The 6,581-nt window shown below is 41.5% G+C and overlaps 1 pseudogene; it reads right to left on the reverse strand.

Moving 5' to 3' along the window:
• Positions 1–375: 375 nt before the first annotated feature.
• On the reverse strand, positions 376–2,614 carry Hsp90aa1-ps12 (heat shock protein 90 alpha family class A member 1, pseudogene 12; annotated as a pseudogene).
• Between the last annotated feature and the right edge of the window lie 3,967 nt (positions 2,615–6,581).

The raw sequence follows: 6,581 nt of genomic DNA on the forward strand, positions 1-6,581 counted from the left end.
TCTGTTCACAAGCCTCGCTGAGTTATAAGACATAGGGAAATTTAGGGTTTTGTTCTCAGTACTTTGGAAAACAAGTCACTTGGGAAATTCCTCTGTCAAGTTGTTTTAACTTGTGTTTACTTCTAAGACTAGTACATGCAAAATTAACTACAGGGAATGAAAAAAATTTAAGAAGAAACTTAAGCCATCTTAATTTGGTCTACTAAGGATTAAGCTCAACAGCTAAACACTTCAGACCACAAAGTTAACTTTAACAGTAGGTTACATTACGTCTTACAACAAACATTCTGTCAGCTTCTTGAGTCAAACTACAGTATCACAGTATCACGCGCAGAAATTTCCCTTTGTTTTCATGCCACACAGATGTTTTAAATATTAACAAAAATAAACAAAAGTCCTGGAAAATATGTTATCAGAAGGAACGAAGGCAAGCATCAAACACACTTCTAGGAGTGATGTGTCGTCATCTCCTTCCAGGGGTAGCATTTCTCCAGTTACAGCAGTGCTGGTATCAACCATAGTAGGATCATCATCATCAATACCTAGACAAAGCTTAATTGTCCTGTAGATCCTGTTAGCATGGATCTGGGGATCTTTCAGACTGAAGCCGGAAGACGGGAGTGCAGTTTTGTACAGCAAGATGGCCAGATCCTTCACAGACTTGTCATTCTTATGAGTCTCTGCCGCCTTTTGCCTTAAGGTTTCAATAATGGAGTGACCAGGCTTTATCTCCAGGCGTTTCTACAATGCCATGTAACCCATTGTTGAGTTGTCTCTGAGGGCTTGAGCTTTCATCATTCTCTCCATGTTTGCTCTCCACTCATATGAGCTTGTGACAATACAGCATGGGGATGTCACCAATCTATTTGACACAACCACCTTTCAACCTTTTTCTCCAAAATATCTTTCATAATTTTGCAGAGGTTCTCAAATTTTGTCTTTTTCTCTTCTTGCTTCTTCTTTTCCTCCTCATCTTCTGGAAGCTCCAGTCCTTCTTTGATAACTGACGCCAAGGTCTTGCCCTCAGCCCTTCAACTGTTGCACACAATACTCATCAATGGACTCAAACATATAGATTACTTCTAAGCCATGTTTTCAGAGACATTCCACAAAGGCTGAGTTAGCAACCTGATCCTTGGTCTCACTCATGATAAAATAGATGGGTTTCTGGTTTTCCTTCATTCTGGCACAGTTGTCAGGGAAACTATCTCATCCCCAGAAGCAGATGTATAGTATCTCAACAGCTCTGAAAGCTTATTCTGATTTTGAGAGTCGTCATGAATTCCAAGCTTTATATTTTTTGAGAACTGTTCATAAAACTTTTTTGTAGTTCTATTTATCTCTGGGCAGTTCAGTAAATAGTTCTAAGTATTTCTTGACCAAATTCTTTCTAATAGCTTTCAGAATTTTGCTTTTTGTTGCAGCTTTTCGTGGGAAATATTTAGAGGGAGATCCTCAGAATCCACCACCTCTTTGATGAAATTCAGATACTCGGGGATTAACTCCTCACAGTCATTTATGATAAAAACTCTGCGAATATACAATTTGATGTTGTTCTTTTTCTTTCTGTTTTCAAACAGATCAAAAGGAACATGTCTTGGGACAAAAAGAAGGGCCCAGAATTCTATTTGTCCTTCAACAGAAAAATGTTTTACTGCCAAATGTTCTTCCCAATCATTAGTTAGGCTCTTGTAGAGCTCTCCATATTCTTCATTAGTAATGGCATCAGGATTTCTGGTCCAAATCAGCTTTGTTTTATTGAGTTCTTCTTGATCAATATACTTTTCCTTTATAGTCTTTTTCTTCCTGTCACCATTCTTCCTCTCCTCTTTTTTTTATCAGAACCAACATCTTCTATTTCAGACTTATCATCATACTACTTTTCTTCTTTTCTTTCTCTTCCTTTTTCTCTTCCTTTTCTTCAGCCTCACCATCACTGACTTTCTTATCATGTTCCTTCTTCACAAAGAGAGTAAAAGGATAGCCACTAAACTGAGAATGTTCCTTCACAATCTCCTTTATTCTTTCCTACAAATACTCAGTTTGGTCTTCTTTCAGATGCAAGGTAACCTTTGTTCCACAACCCATTGATTCACCTATATCGGTCCTCACTGTGAAGGATCCCTAGCTAAGGGTTCCCAGGCATACTGCTCATTATGCTTTGTGATGACAGTCACTTTCTCAGCAACCAAATAAGAAGAGTAAAAACCCAAAGCAACCTGGCCAATCATAGAGATATCTGTACCAGCCTGCAAAGCCTCCATGAAGGCTTTGGTGCCTGACTTGGCAATAGGGCCAAAGTTATTGATCAAGTCAGCCTTGGTCATTCCAATTCCACTATCAATAATAGTGAGGGTTCAATCTTGTTTGTTGGGAATCAGATTAATGTGCAGCTCCTTTCCCAAGTCCAGTTTACTAGGGTCTGTCAAGCTCTCGTATCTCTTTTTATCCAGAGCCGCTGATGTATTGGAAATGAGCTCCCTCAGAAAGATCTCTTTGTCGAGTAGAAAGTGTTGATGATCAAGGACATTAACTGGGCAATTTCTGCCTGAAAGGCAAAGGTTTCAACCTCCTCTCCCATTGGTTGGCCTTGGGTCTGGGTTTCCTCAAGCATCTTGGCTGAATGAACATGCACAAAATGTGAATAACTGCACCAGGACACTGAAGCAACTCTGGTTCAATCTTCTTATTCATAGCTTAAGTATCTGACTTCTACTGTATAAGACTTGAGGTTGAGCCACAAGATGGAAGAAAAGTAGATTGCTAAATCATTGCATGTAAGATTGCTGGTTTGGTGACAGGTTGGACTTGGACACAGGTAAGATGAATGTCATGGAACTAGGTGGTTTTTGCTTATAAGAGTTGTTGCAAATTAGATGACACCTATGCTTAGAATATAAATATGGAAGAATGAATGGGGCTTCCAGAAAGAATGACCAAAGACTCTTAGGTCCAGTTAGTAATGAGAAGTATGGGCTGGTATCAGCTACTGACGTGGAAATAGGAGTGAGCCAGGGAATGACTGATCTGTTAAACCTCTGACTGTAGAAGAAAAGACTAAAAAGTAAGCTTTGGCTGTCTGGGGCAATATTAAAGATACATAGAAACATATCCATCAACCACTTACATATCCACCCAACTATCTATCCACAGATGTGTATTCATCTATCTATCTATCTATCATCCATCCACCCGCTCAGCCATATCCATTCATTCATACTTTATTTCATACATCCATACACCCACTCACTTAACCCCTATATATCCATCCAATCTTCATTGTGTCTATCCATCCACCGTTCAACCACATTCGTCTACTCATCCATCCATCTTGGATGTACAAAAGTACTTGCTACAAGCTGAGCACTATAGAGGCAGATATCAACTAAACAGACATGACTACTGTCTTCTTTGAGTCAAAGATTGATGAAATGAGCAAGAACGGCTAACACCATATTCTTGGGACAATTCTTCTTGAGAGACATGCAGACAGTCATGTCTTACCATGATCTCCTTATACATAGAATGAAAGCATACAACACACCAATTCTGCTTTTCTTACATTCAATACAGAACTGAATAAATTACATGAGGTATTCAATGCATTATTACAAAATAGGCTTTGTGCTAGACAAACTTGCCTACCTGCAGGCTACTGTAAGTGTTCTGAGTACTTTTAAGGAAGGTCAGGCTAAGTTCTGCTGTTTGGGAAATCATGTGTAATAAGTGCATTTTTAACTTACAATGGATTTACCATAGGGAATCTATCAGAAACCAAGAGGCATCTGTAGGCACCTGGCTCTTTTGTCCTGAAAAATCAACCTTTGTGTGCAGTCAGCTGAGTTGCCCTGAGCATCCACAGAAAGAAGCAGGTCCAACTTTCCTGGCAGGTGGATACTGTTGGAGCAGCCAGCCTCCAGCAGTGTGATAGCCTGGGGGACTGCTCTTGCCTAAATTTTTCCCAATTGCTCTGAGGAGATTCAGTAATCACACCCAGCGGGCTCATGATATTCTAGCCTGTGTGAGCTTTCTTGGCTTGGGGCTTGTATAAGATGCCTTTGTAGTGCCTGTCTGAGTCAGGTCAAGGAAGGGGCAGATGTCTTCAAAGGACAATTAGCAGCACATTACAGAAACTGCTCCTAGAACAAAGGACACGTGTAAATGATGACAGCCCTCTGGGCCAGGCCAGCTTTCTCTCTCAGATTTATCTCTTCCTGGCCTCTCTCCTCTGTGCTGGGGTCCTTTAGAGTCTACTCAACCCTAATTCACCACCAAGACTACACATCCCAGTACTATTACTAGCAGCGATACCAGATTAATGATTACAATAAAACCAGATTATCAGTCAAGATGAACCATGAGGCTTGATAAGACACTGACATTTGTGCATGACGGCAGAACAGAGATTCCACTTGTGTGGAGTGTCCTGTGATTGTACCAGAGTGTTCAATCCTGCTACACTTGTCCTGAGCTCAAGCTAAGCATAGGGCCCCATCGCAGCCAGTGATACTGTGGAGTCTGAGAAATGGGAGTGCCCAGGTTACAAACAGTACTGAGCATTCCGTGTTTGCTATGTGGCCTTTGCTAACTGACTGCTTTTGTTTGCTTGAACTCAAAGTAAAGCTAGGCTACTTTCAGGGACTACACTAATGTGGACAACGAGTTTCAAAGTTAAGTTAGAAGCTACAAGCCACAGAGCATGGCAAAGCAAATGCTGAGTTTAGCAGCGAGGTTTCACTGTACTACACTAGCAGAGTGAGAGTCCAGAACAGCACTTCTCAGCCTTCCTAATACTGTGACACTTAAGATACTTCCTTTCATTGTGGTGACCCCCAACGATAAAACTATTTCATTGCTACCTCATAACTGAAATTTTGCTACTGTTATGAAGTATATGAATCATAACATAAGTATCTGATATGCAGGTTATCTGATATATGATTCCTCTGGGGGTTCTGACACACATATTGATAACCACTGGTCTAGAACATTTTTCAGAAGAATGAACTTGATATATTAAAGACGGTTCTCTATGGAACAGAACCAATAGACTGTGTTCCTATATCTATTTATCTCCATATCTCCCTCTTTCCCTTCCTATCTCTGTCTGTCTATCTATCTATCATCTACCTATCTATCTATCTATCTATCTATCTATCTATCTATCTATCTATCTATCTATCCACCCATCCATATATCTATGAATTGGATTGGCTTAAGAGGAAGTGGGTCATCCAATAATGCACATCCAGACACCCAGGGAGGTAGAGAACCTTCTCTTAAGGTAGTTGCCTAACTTAAGAAACTAGAAATCTCAGAACAAGGGCAACTGGAAGCTTCCAGGAGATCTACTAGAAAGCTGAAGAAACCAGAGGCTGATGTCCTTGGGAGATGAGTACCACTCAGGTAGACTGGTGTTTACATATGTGTGCTGTCTTTCACTCTCACAGCTTTTCCCATGTGGGCTCCCAACTTATTTGATCATGCCATCCACATTCAGGGTGGGCCTGGCCTCTCAGCTACTCCCCACATCCCCATGCTCTCAGGAAACACTCCACAGGCACACCCGGAGATGCGCATCACTAATGCAGATATCTGTTGATCCAAATCAACGATCACGCATGCCAAAGCCTGAGATGGCTTTAACTTTTATGCTTGACAGCAGAGCTGGGATTCAGCTGAGCCATGACAGAGCATCCTATATGGATCAGGTTCCTGGGGAATGCTGGGATTCTAGTTCACTGCCTTTATGGGAGACAGAAATGAATGGATCACTACAAAGAGAACTCGGTGGCCTAAGCCCCCTTCCTTGCAAACCTACTACCTCGAGAAAATGAAGGCTGGATTGAAGTTGGGCAAAGGGAAAGCAAAGAACTGAGCGTGGGCTGCCAGTGAGACCTGGGCGGAGCTGCCTGTGCTATGAACTAGGCTTAGTGTAGAAATGGACATTGCTGGATGGGGAACATTCTTCAGAAAAGGACACCCACTCATTTTCATATGTCAGCACATGAAACAGGTTTGTATCTATTTGTCTCCTGAACTTGAACCTCAAATAAAAAAGCCAAGTCAAGCAAAAGCTGCACACATCCAACTCCAGTAGGGAGAGACTATATCCATGTTGTAAAAAAGAAAATGAATGGTTTTGCTCTGAGATCACTGGCTCCAGGTCACCAAGTCATATAATGCTGAGCTACTGCCCCCTTTAGACCAAAACCTGACTCACACTAACCACTAGACTCCTGGGGGCTCCCAGAAACAAATATCTTCCAAGGAGGACACCATGCCTATTTGTATCTGTTTCCTGCTGCATTGTGGTATTCATGTGCAAATGGAGGATGATTTGCTGCTCAAAAATACAGCTGTAGTTGGATATGGTGACATGTGCCTATCATCCCTGCACTTAGGAAGCTGATGCTAGAGTCTTATTAGTTCATAGCCTCCCTGCGCTGTGTAGCAAGGCACTGTGTCAGAAAACAAAACAAAACAAAACCCAACAACAACAACAGAAGATGATAGGAGATAGTATAGTTATGGCTGAGATGGTCCAATGATGCAGTGGGGCCGTTTCTACTTTAACTAGG

The sequence above is a fragment of the Rattus norvegicus genome, chromosome 1 (assembly GCF_021556685.1).
Source record: "Rattus norvegicus strain SHRSP/BbbUtx chromosome 1, alternate assembly SHRSP_T2T, whole genome shotgun sequence".
NCBI lineage: Eukaryota > Metazoa > Chordata > Mammalia > Rodentia > Muridae > Rattus > Rattus norvegicus.